Below are 16,533 nucleotides of genomic sequence, written 5' to 3'. Positions count from 1 at the left end.
TGTTGCTCCCCTGTGGTGGCTGCTTCCTCCACTCACCCAGAAGCTGGGCTGTGGCTGTTTTGATGGCTCCAGAGTGACCCCACTGGGGCTGGTTTGAAAGGAAAGCCCCTTTGTTATCTCCCTCACCTGTGCTCAGAAGGAGGGGCCAGGTGTGCAGGTGCCTCAAGTTGCATTCCATGCAGACTTCAGGTTCCAGCAATTCCCCAAACACACCCTCTCGAGCCTCCAGCACCTGGCTCAGAGTGGTGTTGGGTGAAGGCCCTGCTGAGGAAAGGAGAGGCCTCACGCAGGGCCTGCGAGATGCCCTCTTGCACTGGAACCTGGAGCCTGTTTCAGAGCTCTGAAACACCTCTACTCTTATCCTTTGTGACTTACATTTACATTCAGATATATAAGCTTTAGGTTGCTGTAATTATGTATCAATAAATATATGTGAAATTCTGTCAGCAAGTGACAAAAGGGTGAAAGAGAATTGGGTAAAGATGCCATTTTATGATAAGCCACAGCCACTTCTGTCCCTCACAGTGTTCTAGTCACATGAACACAATGTTTTAGCGTTTGCAATATTCTAATTCTACCAGGATTTCTATAATGTTTATACTTTCTATGCATTCTAAAGAGTAACATATAGTAACATAGTTCTTCATTTTCCTCAAAAGCATAATGTGATCCCTATGGGAAGGAGAGAAATTGTCAGAGGATGTGACCTATGGGCAGAGACGGGAGTGTCTCGCCCCTAATCTTGCCATCCCCCCGCCGCCCCCCACATCTCAGAAGGAACTGGCCTGTAGCTTGTTTTGAAGGTGCAAGTTGCTGACTGGGTGGTGATGGGCAAGCCTGAGTCCCTTCCAGTCAAAGGAACGGACAGTGGTGCGACCACTTTGGAGGCTGACCAAGCCATCCTCATAGACTGGGACCTGCTGGGTGAGGAACCCAAATCTACTGGTTTTCTGGCGAACAGATACACCCATCAAATATAGAAAAGGGTGTGGCAGTTGACTGGTAACCTGAGACGGAATGTGACTCCCTGCCGCCATGCCACTTGCTCCCTGAAAAACCCGAGTGGCCTCCTGATAGAATTGGTGCTCAGAGGGGGGCCCTCAGTTCACACATTCATTTTCATGTCTTCCAGGGCAGGGCAGAAAGCCAGCGTTAGCCTGTGAACATCCAGGAGTGTCGAGGGCAAAGATTCAAGTGGGTGGGATGCCGAGGGGGACGTTCCAGAACTCTCAGTCTGTGGCAAGTAACCATCCTTGGGGAGACAAGCTCCCTCCTGTCTCCAAAGGGAACTGAGGGGCTCCCCAGGCAATGGCAGGTTTTAGAAGCTGCTTGGGGCCTGGGGCGCAAGGAAGGCCTGAGCCCTCCTGGTGGAATGGCTGAAGTGACACCCGGACAGACACCTCCCACGTGTGGATGCCCACGTGTAGAAGCCGCAGACCCAAGTGTCCGCGGGACTGAGAAGGACAGCCTGCTGACAACACTTGCCTCTGACCCGTGGCCCACTGGCGGGCAGGAGACTTACTTAGTAGTTTCTTAGGCTTTCTGGAAGGTTCTGAAGTGTTGCTGCTGGGTTTTGGTGACCAGTTATTTTTCTGAGGTGATTATGTGCCTGGTTCACATAGAAATGTAGGGCTTTCTAGAAAATAAAATTCCTTTCTCCCTGACTTATCTTTCTCCCCTTCCTACCCCTCACCAGCAAAAGCATCCAGCACTCCCCAAGTGTGAAATCATCAAGGGGGACCAGGACTCACTCTCTCTCCTACTCCCTCCCCCCGAAGAGAATTCTTTCTTTTTCTTTTTCTTTTTCAGAGATAATTGTAGATTTATACGCAGTTACAAGAGATCCTGTGTATCCTTTCCCCAGTTTCCCCCAATGGTAATATCTTACCATAGTGAAATATCAAATTCAGAACTTTGACACTGACACTCAAGATACAGAACATTCCATCCACCATGACGAGGATCCCTCAGATTGCCTTTTGCAGCTTTACCTACATCCCGTATCCCCTCCCATTATTAGTCTGTTCTTCATCTCTATAATTTTGTCATTTCAAGAATGTTCTATAAATGGTCTCGAGCAGTATGTGACTTTGGGGGACTGGCTTTTTTAACTGAGTGTTATTATCTCAGATTCATCAAGGTTGTTGTGTGTAGCAATGGCCTATTCTGTTTTATTGCTGAGCGATATTCCATGGCATGGATGTACCAGAGTTTATTTATCTACTCACACATTGCAGGATCCCTGGCGCATTTCCAGGGAGTTTTTATTTGGGGGTAGGGGGTGGGGTGGTAAATGCCCAAGAATGCAATTGCAGGTCATGTGGTAAGTTACATGTTTAGTTTCTGCCAAACTGTTTTCCAGAGTGGCTGTACCATTTTATACTCCCACCAGGAACGTGTGAGTGATTCAATTTCTCTGCATCCTCACCAGCATTTGGTGTTTCAGTAATTTTTATGTTAGCCAGTCTGATAGGCATGTAGTGACATCTTACTGCGGTTTTAATTTGCATTTTCTTAATGGTTAATGATGTTGGACATCTTTTCACGTGTGTATTTGCCATCTGTATGTCTTCTTTGGTGAAATGGCTGTTCTTGTCTTTTGCCCATTTTCTAACTGGGCTGTGTGTTTTTTTTACCATTGAGCTCAGCTCTCCATTTTTTTAACATGGGTCTATGGCAGATTACAGTCAGGGGGCTGGGGGAGCTCCACAGTGAAGCCATTAATCCTGTTGGTCTTTGTTAGTTCCTTTGATCTCTTGGTCAAGGATTAGTGAGTAGTGGGCTGGTGTGCAGGACGTGCCTGTGTGTGTTTATGTGGCTAAGAAGCAGGAACAAACATCTTTCCTCCAACCTGCTCTCTGAGGGGAGGAAACAAGGGAAAAGAGAAATTAAATTTCCTAGGGACTGGCTCTTTGGTCTCTCCCCATGGGTCTTAAATCTGATCTTCTCACACATTGCTGTGCATCTCAATCACTTGGAGATCTTAAGATGCAGATTTTGACCCAGGGGCCTGGGATGGGTCCAGAGCATCCACATATCCCACTGGCTCCAGGTGACACTGAAGCTCCTGGCCCACGTCTAAGAAGGGAGGGTCTAAGGGCTGCTGGAATCACGGAGCCCCTCCCTCTCACAGGGGAGGAAACCAAAGCCCAGGGAAGGTGAGCAGTTTAGCCGAAGGCTCCTACAATGTCTGCAACCAGCTCCTCTCCCACACCACATGCCCTGCACCCCTGCTTAGGGAAAATAAAAGTTCTTCTTAGGAAGCAGCCAGAAAATCCTGCTCTAGGATGTATTTAAGTCAGTGAGTTAATGCAATTCCCTCCCGGGGATTTCTGCGGTTTTGGTCTTGATTTAAATTGTTTTGTGTCCAGTAAGCAGATTCCAGGCTGTATCGATATAAGTGAATTCCTATTCCACAAGCTCGATTTTGTCAAACCAGCAGACTAAAAACTTCCAGGGTGTGTGAGAGTGATATGCTATCAATGTGGCTACCAGCTGTTAGGGGCTGAGTTTTCTAATATGTGCCCTCCCTCCATCACCAAATTTATATTTTGAAGTCCTGACCCCCAGTACCTCAGAATGTGACTGTACTGCATTTGGAGATAGGGACTTTAAAGAGGTGATTGAGTTAAAATGAGGTCATTGGGGTAGGCCCTAATCCAATATGACTGGTGTCTTTATAAGAAGAGGAGATTAGGACACAGATGCACGAGAAGAAAGACCACGTGAAGAAACCGAGAAGACGGCCATCTGCAGGCTATGGAGAGAGGCCTCAGAAGAAACCAATCCTGCCGACACCTTCATCTCAAACTTTTAGTTTCCAGAACTCAGACAATAAATTTCTGATGTTTAAACTACCTAGTCTGTGCTACTTTGTGATGGCAGCCCCAGCAGACTACTATACCAGCTGTTCGGATGGGGACAGAAGGGAGGTGCCCAGAGTTCCTTGGCATGTTCTGCAGTAGAGTGTGCCGGAGGATGGCCGTCTTTCAGCAGCAGGGTGCCTGGTTGCAGATCCTGGTTTCTGAGAGGATGAGGACAGGCAAAGTAGAATTCCTATTTCCCAAATTGTGCACATTGCCCCAGTGAGAGATCTTTTTAAGCTCCTTCTAAACAAGCTCTTTCAAAAAGAAGAGAAAAAAATTATAGCAGCATAGTCGAAAGGTGCAAACAGCCTATGCATCCATCAATAAATGAATGAATAAACAAAATGTGGTATATACGCATACAATGAAATGTTATTCAGCCATAAGAAGGAAGGAAATTCTGATATATGCTACCCCATGGATGAACTTTGAGGACATTATGCTCAGTGAAATAAGCCAGACACAGGAAAATGCTATATGATTCCTCTCGTATGAGGTCCCTAGATTAGTCAGATTCATGGAGACAGAAAGTAGAATGATGGTTTCCAGGGGTTAGGGTGAGGTGATAATGGGGAGTTAGTGTTTAATGGGTACAGAGTTTCAGTTTGGGATGTTGAAAACATTTTACGTACAGATTGAGGTTATGGTTACACAACATTGAGAATGTATTTAATACCACTGGACTGTACACTTAAATGCCACTGAACTGTGAAAGATTTTATTTAACTCATTAATTAATGAGAGAACCAGCAAGATATTAAAACCAGATCAAATGAAATATAGACTTTGGAGACAAATGAAGCTTTATCTCTCCTAGACAAAATTCTTTTGCATTATTATGAACAGGGCTCACTGGCATGGCTATGGACAATGTTTGTATGACTATGGTTAAAATGATAAACATTTGTATTTTACCACAATTTAAAAAATTAGCAAGTTTAAATTTTTTTAAATTAAATAAAGGAAGAGAAAAAAATATATCTGTAGGAGGTGTTCTCAGTTTCAGCCTGTTGGTTGGGCTGATGGTCCTGCTGGGAAAAGAGGAAGAAATTTTGAATCTTGAGGAATTGGGAATCTCGAGGAATGGCTCTGGGGGTCCCAGAGAGAGGTTTACATGGCCTAGGGTCAGCAAGGTGAGGAAAGTTAGTGTTAGGAGGTCAGAGAAAGGAGAATTGGAAAGGCCCAATGACAGACATCACCTCTTTTGGATTTTTCTCCTAAGCAGGCTGCTGTCTCATCCTTTCCCAACACCAGCTTGACTTTCCCATGATTACCTATGCCTGCGTCAAACCATGGAAACTTCAGGCATCCACGCCTCCCCCACTTTACTCCTCTTTACCTCTTTATCTGTTAAGGTATGATTTTCCAAAACGTAAAATTGTGACTCTCATACAAATGTAAAATGCTTGCATGTGAAAGCTTTTGCTTAACTCATTAATTAATGAGAGAACCAGCAAGAAGTTAAAACCAGGTCGAGATTTAGACTTACGGAGGTTTATATTCTCTACTGGACAAAATCATTTTGCATTACAATGAACAGGACTCATTGGCACTGCTGTGAACAGGCGACATTTGCATGACTTTCTCTCCAGAATTGTAAACTAGTCCAAGTAAAGAGCATCAAACATGCACGCGCATCCCTCCAGGATCCAGTAACCCTGGATGGTCTGGGGGACAACCCCCAGAACTTCACTGAAGGACACTAATAGTCTCCTTTGCTGGTCTTTGACAATTTTTCCTGGCATAGCTATTTTGTAATACATAAGTGGGTCCACAGAGCTCTCCTTCGTTTCCCATCCAACTTTATGCATCAGTGACAGACGGGGAGGAACCTGTCACTAAATCTCTGACTTAACCTATCTTAATTTGGGTGCTATAACAAAGTGCCATAAATCAGGTGGTTTAAACAACAGACATTTATTTCTTCCAGTCCTGGAGGCTGGACGTCCAAGATCAAGGTGCCAGCAGATGCGGTGCCTGGTAAGGACCTGCTTCCTGGTTCACAGACAGCTGTCTTCTTGATGTATCCTCACATGGCAGAGGGCGGAGAAGGCATGTCTTTTGTGTCTCTTTAAGGACACTCGTCCCGTTCGTGAGGGCTCCACCCTCATGACCTAATTACCTCCCAAATGTCCACCCTCAAATACCATCCTATTGGGAATTTAGGCTTTGACGTATAAATTGGGGGTGGGGGTGGAGCACAAGCATTCATCCGAAAGCCCTGTGGATCTGGTTCAGCCTGTCATTCCTGGGCTGAGCTGAAGTCATCCCGTGAGCTGACCCCCTTCCAAGGCCATTGAGCCCCACTTGATACACATCCACATACCTGGGACCCACTGTTACTTGTTGCGCCCAGGGGCACCCAGACCTTCTGATGACAGTCCAGGATTTCCTGCCTTAGGGTTTGCTACTTTGTCTTATTCGTGCCCCCAGCTTGATCACCCACAGCTGTCCCCAAGCTCTGCGTCCACCTCCTTAGCTCCCAGTTGGGGAAACCATTGTCTGCTCTTTTTGTGTAATCCCGCCTTGCCCCTTGTTGTTTTAGTGCTCATTCTGTGACATGGGCAGATAACAGCTTGCCACAGAGCAGAAAAAGGATTTATTTAGCAAAATAAACATTTAAAAAATATTCAGGGACCTAGTATGTGCTAGGTTTTATGACAAGAGCTGAGATGGATAAAAAGGCCAGCCTTCACAGTCTAATGGGGAGAACAGGCAGGAAAGCAGACGATTAGCAAAGTAATTATCTGAGATGAGCCATGACTGGACATGCCTTCTGATGTCCCTGTCTTTTAAAGGCTTGTTGCTTGGCCTGGACTCTCCATCACCAGAAGCTCTTCAAGAGCATATTCTGTGAGTTAGCCCAAGTACCTACTCTCGTGCCCAAGGAGTGGTGACTTGTTGGGACCAGCCATTGCCACATGGGCAGGGTCTTCCCAGTCTGCTTGGATATTTTCAGTCATAGGTGTATCAGTTAATATACACTTTTTAGAAGAATCTAGGTTTGACTAGGAAACAGAAAACAGTAAAGGATCTTGGGTAGGTATTAATCATGGGTTGTCTCTCCACCAAAAGACGTGTTGAAGTCTTAACCCCCAGTACCTCAGAACATGACCTTATTTGGAAATAGGGTCTTTGCAGATGTAATTAGTTAAGATGAGGTCATCCTGGAATGGGGTAGGCCCCTAATTCAATATGACTGATGTCCCTATAAGAATAGGAGAATGCTGTGTGAAGACACAGACGTACTGGGGGAGAGCGCCACCTGACAGAGGCAGAGACTGAAGTGCTCAGCTGCAGCCAGGCAACTCCAAGAATTGCCAGCAAATGGCCAGAAGCTAAGAAGAGGCAAAAAAGGATTCTCCCCTTCAGGTTTCAGAGGGAGCATCACCCTACTGACACCGTGATTTCAGACTTCTAGCCCCAGAACTGTGAGAGAATAGACTTCTGTTACATAAACCACCCAGTGCTGATACTTTGTTATGGCAGCCCTAGGAAACTCATATGGTAGATAACCAATAACGTCCCTGATGGAGTTTGGACATATTGTCTTCCCAGAACTCAAGAGGAAATCTGATCCCCAATGTGGCAGTATGAGTCACAGGAGTGGATTCCTCATGAATGGATTAATGCTTTCCCTAGGTGGGGGATTAATGAGTGAGTTCTCGCTCTATTAGTTCCCATGAGAGCTGGTTGTTTAAAAGACCCCTGGCACCTCCCCTCTCTCTCTCTTTTGCTTCCTCTCTCCACGTGATCTGCCTGTACCCACCAGCTGCCTGCTGCTTTCTGCCATGAGTAGAAGCAGCCTGAGGTAGCTGTCCCAGAATCGTAAGCCAAATAAACCTCTGTTCTTTATTAATTACCTAGTGTCAGGTATTCTGTTATAGCAACACAAATGGACTGAAATAGCCCCATATCTAGTAAGTAATGAAATATGCTCTAATGTGGGGACAGAATTGAAATTAAAACATCCACCTGAGGGAGCTCTAGAGCCTTTACTTCCTTAGTTCCAATTTGACTCTAACCTGGATGATGTGCAAATAACAGCTCTTTTCAGGACATGACTCTTAACCACCTTTCAAAAGGATTTTGATTATTTTTAGTTTCTGTTCTATGGAAATTTGGAATCCAAGCACAAAAGTCTTCATTGCACTGAATGCCTTTGACCTGCAGTGGGTTTAGCTGAAAGTGCAGGATTCAGTGGGAGACAGACACTGAATGACACATCAACCAGCTCCGCCCCTCCATTACGGCTGGGTGCTGGGGCAGTGTGACAACAGCTTGAATGAAGAGGGCTCTCCCTCCCTACCTGCAAAGTTTGACAATGGAGTAATCTCAGGGGATAGGAATACTCTCTCTCTCTCTCTCTTTTTTTTTTTTTGGTATTTTTTCAAGGGGCAGGAAGCAGCAAATCTGCCATCCTTTGGAAATTGCTATCTGGACTGACAGTGTAGAAATTTTCTCAATCTGTTCATGACTCAGTGCCAAGCCTGTGAGGTATGTAATTTTTTTAGCCACTCACTACTTCTTGAAATTCTGGTGGTGCTCAATGGGGTTCCCGACCAGCAGTATCAGTACCGCCTGAGAACTTGCTAGAAATGCAGATTCTCAGATCCCGCCCAGACCTACTGAATCAGAAACTGCAGGTGGCACCCAGCAATCTGGGTTTTAAGAAGCCAGTCAAGGTGATTGTCATCCCCACTAATGTTTTGGAACCAAAGCTTGAATCAATTGTCATCTGCAGAAATGCACTGTCTTAATTCTCTCCTGCTTTTCCAGTTGCTTCTTTGCTGTGTCCTGACATGGCTCATTCCTCCTTAGCATGTGTGTTCATTCATTCACTCATTCATTAATTCTGCAGACATCCAGAAAAGGATATCCTATTGTCGGTTTGGTGGGTAGATCTAGATGGGCTGAGGCTCTGAAGGTGTGTTGTTTAAGCTCCTTCAGGTTGTAAGGAGAGAAGACTCACCTTTTTCAGGTGACAGCATTTATTGTAAAGAAATGGTGAGTATGAGCATCTATTTCTATAATCAGAGAAAAATACATGTAAAGCTATTTCTTTCTGTGAAAGAGAAAGAGATGAGAAGTAAGAAAGACAGAAAATCATCCCAACACCTGGGCTCCGTGGAGTCTTGGAAATGTCCTTCATGACAAGCATTAACTCCCCGCGACTCCCGCAGTCCAATATCAGGTGTTCTTTGTTACCTCCTGGCTCCAGGAACTCCAACATGTGTGTGACAGAGCTTCACTATGTTTCTGCTTCTCCTGTGACTATTTCTGCTTTTCCTCAATGCTACCACTTGCCCCTAGGTTTGGTTGCCACAAGGGATTTACGTACTGGATCTTCTCATTTTCTTTTGGTTCTGGCTGCCCATACCAAGTTCCTCTCCATCTCACATTCAAAGAGCCCACAGAGAGATCTGATTGGGTCTTCCAGTACCACACGTCAGACCTCCCCATTTGAAAGGAGCCTTTGCACCGTGGCCAGTCTAGAGATGGCAGCTCTGGACCAAACAACAGTTCCTGGTCCAATAAGCTGTGCTTGGGACACATGCAGATACAGGCAGGAAACTGCACAAGGTCATGGAGTTCACAAGGGGTTTCTGTGCATGACAGGTGCTTGTGTGACATCAGACCTCAATCTGGGTTAGAAGAGAGGTCTAGGAGGTGATATAGGTTCAAAAGCCATGACTGTGAAAATAGGTAGTAGTTAAAGCCTCAAGTGCAGTAACATTGCTCAAGGATAGTGAGCAGAGAGAAAGAGAAAAGGGCACCTAGTGTCACCAGCATCTACCGAGGGGAAGAGGAGGGCCATTGGGAGAATATAGCAACTAACGTTTGTTAGCACCTACTATGCTCTGGTGCTTTACATACATTATTTTTCCTTGAAAACAACCCTGTATTTAGGTACTACCCATATTGTCCCAAATTTGCAGATGAGATGGCAGACCAAGACTCACAAAGATGAAGGTCACAAAGAACAAATCTTGTATGTGACAGAGCAGGGATTTCAGTGCAGGTTTGTCCACGTCCAGCATTCTTGCTGCTGCTACTGTGTATGAACCATATTGGCTTCAAAAGGAAAGGTGATGAAATCCGGGAGGAGAACGTCTTCAGGTGGTGGCTAAGAGAGAAATGGCCTGGAAGGTGCCTCTTTGGACAACTAGGAATTTATCAGTGAAATTCAATTTAAAGTGGGAGAGTCAGATTGCAATGAATTGAGAGGAAGAGGCAAAGGAGGGGTAAGAAAGAGTGGAAAGCCTTGTTTTGTCTTGTTGTTTTCCTGTTAGCATAGCATATCAATCAGTCAGGGGCAGAAACCACATCAGTAATTTGAATAGGGAAAATGTAATATAAAGATTTATTAAATTAGTAAAAAGGGAGTTAACTTCTCTATTAGTCAGTGTTCTCCAGAGAAACAGAACCAATGAGATATATCCATATATTATATATATCTATGTATATATATTTGTTACAGTATAGCTGTATAGATATATAGGTATATATTATATATTATATGTAGATATAGAAAGAGATTTATTATAGGAAATTGGCTCATGATATTATAGAGGCTGGCAAGTCCCAATCTGGGACCCAGGAGAGGTGATGGCATAGTCCCAGTCCAAGTCTGAATTCAGGCCTGAGAACCAGGAGAGCTGACGGTGTAAATCCAGTGCAGAGGCCAGCAGGCTGGAGACCCAGGAAGAGACGAAGCTTCCGTTTGGGAAGAAGTCAGGAAGAATTCCCCCTGGAAATTTCCCCTGGGGGAGGGTCAGCCTTTTTGTTCTATCCAGGCCTCCAACTGACTGGATGGGCCCATGCACACGGGGGAGGGTAACCACTAATCTCATCCAGAAACACCCTCACAGACACACCAGAAAAATGTCTGGCTAAATATCTGGTCACCCTGTGGCCCAGTCAAGTTGACACATAAAACTAACCATCACAACTACTGAGAAGAGTAAAGAGAACTCTAAAAACATGCACCTTCTCTGGCTCTCCTTGACATCTCCCTTTTGCTTCTGGAAATGAGGCCTCCAGTTTGGCTGTCGCTGAAGGCATCATCAAAGTGTTCAATGACAGGAAGGTGCACATGTCACTGACATCAGAGGAGCACAAGGAGGCAGTGCTTGCTGGAGACCAGCTCCGCAGGATTCATTGGACCTGAATAAGTGGTGCAGATTTGGTGAAAAGGAAGAGACGGACCACAGATGTCTAGTGCAAGTGTGGACAACAACCACAAAAATCTTGCTTTATTTATATTTTTTACTTAACCTTTTACATGATGACTTATCTTTTAATCAAAACATTTATTATTTCGTCTCTATAGAAAAAGAAAAATCAGAATGTTCCAAAGCACTCACGCTGTGATAACAGCACCCACTCATCCATCAATAGTTCACCCCAAAGCCTGTGGCTTGTGGCCAGAAAACTATACAATAGCAGCATGCTTGGCTTTAAGGAGTGTCAGACTTTTAGTTTAAAGTATAATTCTTAACCTTCTTAACTTACAATTTAACCCCTTTTTAATTTTACTTATACTTACTATACTTGATTTTAATAACATTGATTAGTTATGGTTAACAATTTAATATTGCTTATACTTTATATTGATCATTTTAATTTATAATAAAAATCACAATGTTTATACCTTTTATTTCCCTTTTATGTCCCCTCCGGGAACAGCACAGGGGACAAAGTGAAAAGTTAAATGATCCTACTCAAACTAACAAAAACACACTATATCATTCTTATTATTACTAGGGAAACAACATGTTCTTGGTAAATCAAGTGAAACTGTGGGAGTGGGGAGAAACAAAGAAATCTGTAACTGGTTGTGATCAATTACTTATAAACATTTCTGCACCCAGACCCACCGTCTCCCTGGGGGAATGTGGATAGAAATCCAACAAAATAACTTCATTCCACATGTACAAGAGCATGACCACAGCCACAATGGGTCCATGCACACATCACTAACAAGGAAGATTTATGACAAAATTAAATGGAGCCAACCCATACCGGGAACATGCACCAAAAACAACTTTAGTACTGACAATGCCCTTTAAATAAACCGGTTCATTTTGATGCATTTTAACATGTCCTTTGAGAAACTCCAGGGAATTTCCCAAGCCACACTAAGCCAAAGGTTAGGCTGTTTAATTCTGAGAAGCCTTGTCAAGCAACCAAAGGTGAACAAACAAGAACTTCCATGGAGCCGTGCCACACACACGGGACCCCCTTGTAGCCTGCAGGACAAGGGGTGTCACTCCTCAGGCTCCCATGCTGTTCCCTATAGCAGGACGGCTCACGGCAAGTGCTCTTCTGCCTGACTGAAGACAAGAACATCATTGTGGAAGAGAACAAGGGTACCTTGGTGGGTGACAGCCCCTAGCCACCTCTGTCGAGATGCCACCAGGCAAGGACTGCCACCACGCCCTCTACAGTGCAACCCGAGACCGAGGAGAGCAAGAAGGAGGGCCTGGTGCTCATCTTCTGACTCTGTGCTCCTTAAGAGCAAAATGACATATGTCGGCTCTAAGGATGCCATCAGGACGAAGCTGACGGGGACCAAGCATGGAGTATGGGCAAACTGCAGCAAGGAGGTCCAGGACCACCGCACCCTGGCAGAGAAGCTGGGGCGAACCTTTGCGAGCCCCTCCACCCCTGTCTGGAGCATCTGGAGCCCTGGACCTGACAGCCTGACAGTCGCAGGCTGTCCACTTCCTCCCAGACTGGAGGGGCCAGGAGATCCCAGCAGGAGGAGGTCCATCCCTCACCCCGGTGGCCACACAGCTCCCCTGTACCCTGGACCTTCCTCCTTCCTCCATCCCTGACAGTTCTGACCGGCCCAAACCGCTTTTGATCTTCTGACTCCTCTTGGGTTGAATCAGACCGGGTTCCCCCAGGCACCCCAGCTTGGGGGGAAGCCTGTATTTTTTTTAGAAACACTCCTGCTCCCCCCGCTTCCTCCCCCATCCCATGCTGCCAACTTCTAACTGCAGTAGTGATGCTGTGCCTGTCTGTTTCGTTCTGTGTATAAATGGCCTGTTGTGGAGACGAACCCTCCCCACACCAGCTGGTTTCCCTCCCTTCTCCCCAGGTCACAGCCCCTCACAGAAGCAGATCCTGTAAGAGACCTTCAATTTACAAAACAAAAAACAAACAAAAAACAGTGCAGGACTGGCAGATGTAGGAAGAAACTCTGGGGCTGTGGCGAAATATCCAAGAGAGACAAACTTGGCAGAGGGCCCCCTCCAAGGCTGAGACAAAGGACCCATTGACTAAGTGACTGTGGCCCCTGGATGGGACAGAAGTTTGCTGAGGCACTGCAGTTCGCAGCTGGCAAGCAGAAAACCACCTGCTTTGGTTCTGGCAAAAACTGCCAGGAAGACACCCACCGGGGTGGCAGTGAAACTTGCTGGAGGTGTGTGCCACTGGGACTCTAACTGGCCCCACTGGGGCTGTGCTGCAGGAGCAAGAAGAAAAACACTGGGACCAGGAAGAAAAGCCCCTTCCAACTGCAGTGTCCCTCCACATCCTGCTACTGACAAAACTTAATGTTGTAACAGGTAGCAAAGGAGACATGTTGACAGAGTCCAGCTTCGATGTCACATAGCAGGGCAAAGAAGGGTGGATCTGGAGCGTGGAGGCGACAGATTGTTATCTGGTGCAAGTGGGATACACCGCAGTGGAAGAGCCAGTAAAGTTAAATATTTGTACCTATGAAAGTTCATTCATGTCAGGGCTCCAGTGATAACACTCTACAGAGAACTCTCAAATCGTCATCTCTAGTCCTATCAGTTCACCGAAGTTCTATTCCAGTCTGGAAGCTGCCGTCACTTTTTCTGATGATCTTCTAGTTCACAGCCATGTGTTTGGAACTTGGGTTCAGAAAATTTAGTTCCTTCCCTTTTTATCATCTGTACATGTAAGACCCTTCTCTTTTATTTTTCTCTTAATTTCTAAACTCCACTCCTATTATCACTATACCCCAACCCCTGTAATGTGTTTGGTATATTTTCTTGGACATGTAAATAATGTTGAAAAATACATAGAATTATTTTGTGCATGCATTATATATACATATACATGCACATATGTAAATACACATAATGTTGGGCTGTGGATCTCATTCTGTCTCTAGCTTTTCTCCTCCACAGTGTACTCTAAAGACCTACCCGTGCAGCTACTGGTATCTCTTTCATTGCTTCTAACTGCTGCCTAGCCCTGGATGTGCCAATGATAAATGGACTTACTCATCCTTTCCTCCACTGGATGTGAGTAGGCTGACCCCACAGCCGGCTACCACAAACTGCCAGGATGAACATCCCTGTACACATTCTTTGACAGACCTGGGTATAAGTTTCTTAGCATTACACCCAGGGGTGGGATTTGCGGGGTCATGGAGTGTACACATATGAATGCTACTGAGTTCTGCTTGGCTGTTCTCCAGAAGCCTACATAGTCTGCAGTCCCATCTGTAGTGCATGATAATATCCATTTCCCTACATCCTTTTCAACAATTGCTATCTCTGACTTTCTAATTTTTTCTATGTTGTGGGTGTAAAGTGTTATCTCATAGTTTTATATAATTTGCATTTCTCTGATGAATAGTGAGTTCGAGCATTTCTACATATTTTCTCTTTTATATTCTTGGCGCATTTTTCTACAGGGTTCTGGATATTTTCCTTGTATTCTAGATGATTTCTTTGTATATTCTAAATAAGGTGCTGATGGACTGTTTCTGTAAAGGCCCAGGTGGTAAATATCTTAGGCACTGCAGACCAGATGTTCTCTGCTGACCAGCTGAGCTCTGCCATTGCAGCACGAGAGCAGCCACAGACAGCACACACTGGATGAGGGACTATGTGCCGACACTACTTTACTTACAAAAGCAGATGGCAGGGCCAGACATGGCCTGTGGGCTGTGGTTTGCTGACCTCTGTTCTGGGTAGAATTCCTTGTTGGATTTTCATATTACGGTTATCTTCTCCCACTCTGTGGTGTCCTTTGTCAACAAGGATAATTTAATTTTGATGGATTCGAATCCATCAACTTTTTGCCTCATAGCTTATGCCTTTAGAATTTGTATAAGTTCTTCCCAACTTAAGACAACAAAGTTATCTGACATTTTTTCTGTTGGTTTCATATTTTTACCTTCACATTTAGATTTTGGATTATCCAAAGCTGATCTTTGGATATAGTGTTTATTTTCCTGCATATAGCAGACCAGTTTCCCCAACACCATCTTTTAAATAATCTGTCCTTTCTCCACAGTTTGTGGTGTTGCCTGTCATATATCAACAGATCTGTTTTGAGCTCTTTATTCTGTTCCACTGGTTTATTTACTGTCCTCTGCCAACAGCACATCACTTTTATTACTCTGGCTTTGAATCTTTTCATAACTGCTTTCAAAGGCCCACAAATCCCCATCTATCTTGATGCTGTGGATTTCTTCAAACCTCTTCTGCTATCACTTGGCTTCAAGCCATCTGCAAGAAGAAAAAGGGGATACAAAGTCAGGCAAGTTTAGTGGGCCATTCCCCAGGGAATGTTGTTTAGCTGGTATTTCTTGAATACCTGTTCAATTAGAACTCTTGGTTTCAAGAGCCAAAACCAACTTAAACTACCTTAATTAAAAATATATATACATATGAGTGTACTTTAAAATATTCTCTTTCAACTCTACTTGTGGAAAAATAGAATTGAATGAGAACATGAGTCTTTCCATGAACTTTCTGAAGTTCCCTCGTATCAGTTCATGTAGGTGGAAAGCCCAATGACTGGCCTGTTTGATCTAAGGGTTCAAACAGTATCATCAAGATGTTCTCTCTCCTTCCCTCTTTCTGCACCTCTCATCTTTGCTTTTCTCTGTGTTAGCTTATTCTCAGGTGGTCTCTCTCCCCAGAGCAGCCCAGATGGTAATACTATCAGACTTACAATGTCTCTACTACTCTTTATATTAGAAGAAGAGAGTCCTTTCTCACCAAACATTCATATTCATCTCCCCAAAATGACTCTGACTGCCTGATTGGGTCACGTGCCCGTGCCTGGGTTCATCGTGGTGACAGAGAAGTTGGTCACGTGACTAACAGCTCCCCAGTCAGCAGAGGGGGCATCCCCCACAGGAAGATGTGAGGCAGAGCAAACACCCACAGAAGTGCAACCCGCCACCTGCTGTCATAGAGCACCACGCTCCTCACAGCTCTGAGGGTTATTACAGGGGAGGACACTGAGGCTCAGAGAGTGCAGATTACGTGGAAAGATCCACACAACCTGGAAGACACCAAGCCAGGGTTAGCAGCCAGGTTTATTCTAAAACCAGCGACCTTTCCACTGCAAACACTGCCATTCTATTACACTGCTGTCACTTCAAACCCACCGGAGCACAAACTAAGCGCATTACTTTTCCTACAATCATGTCCAAAGTTCAAGGTCTCTGAAAGTTATCACCATTTCTTGGTCTCTCAGATGGGAAGATGTGGCATCATCTTCCACTTTCAGCCTTTTCTTTCACCCTCTCAGCCAGTCCTTTGTCGATCTCTTCCCTCTTCCGATGTTCCTTCTCATCCCCATAGTTTCTACACTTGGTCAGAAGCTTATCATCTGACATCTGGACACTGACATCATCTCTTCACCACGTCAATCCATCCTGTACACA

The 16,533-nt window shown here is 44.9% G+C and overlaps 1 pseudogene; it reads left to right on the top strand.

Annotated features, from left to right (window-relative positions):
* Nucleotides 1-3,978: 3,978 nt before the first annotated feature.
* On the top strand, nucleotides 3,979-12,706 carry LOC134381587 (cofilin-1-like; annotated as a pseudogene).
* The last annotated feature ends 3,827 nt before the right edge of the window (nucleotides 12,707-16,533 follow it).

This window comes from Cynocephalus volans, chromosome 7 (assembly GCF_027409185.1).
Source record: "Cynocephalus volans isolate mCynVol1 chromosome 7, mCynVol1.pri, whole genome shotgun sequence".
Classification (NCBI taxonomy): domain Eukaryota; kingdom Metazoa; phylum Chordata; class Mammalia; order Dermoptera; family Cynocephalidae; genus Cynocephalus; species Cynocephalus volans.
This window is presented reverse-complemented; position numbering and strand designations above follow the sequence as displayed.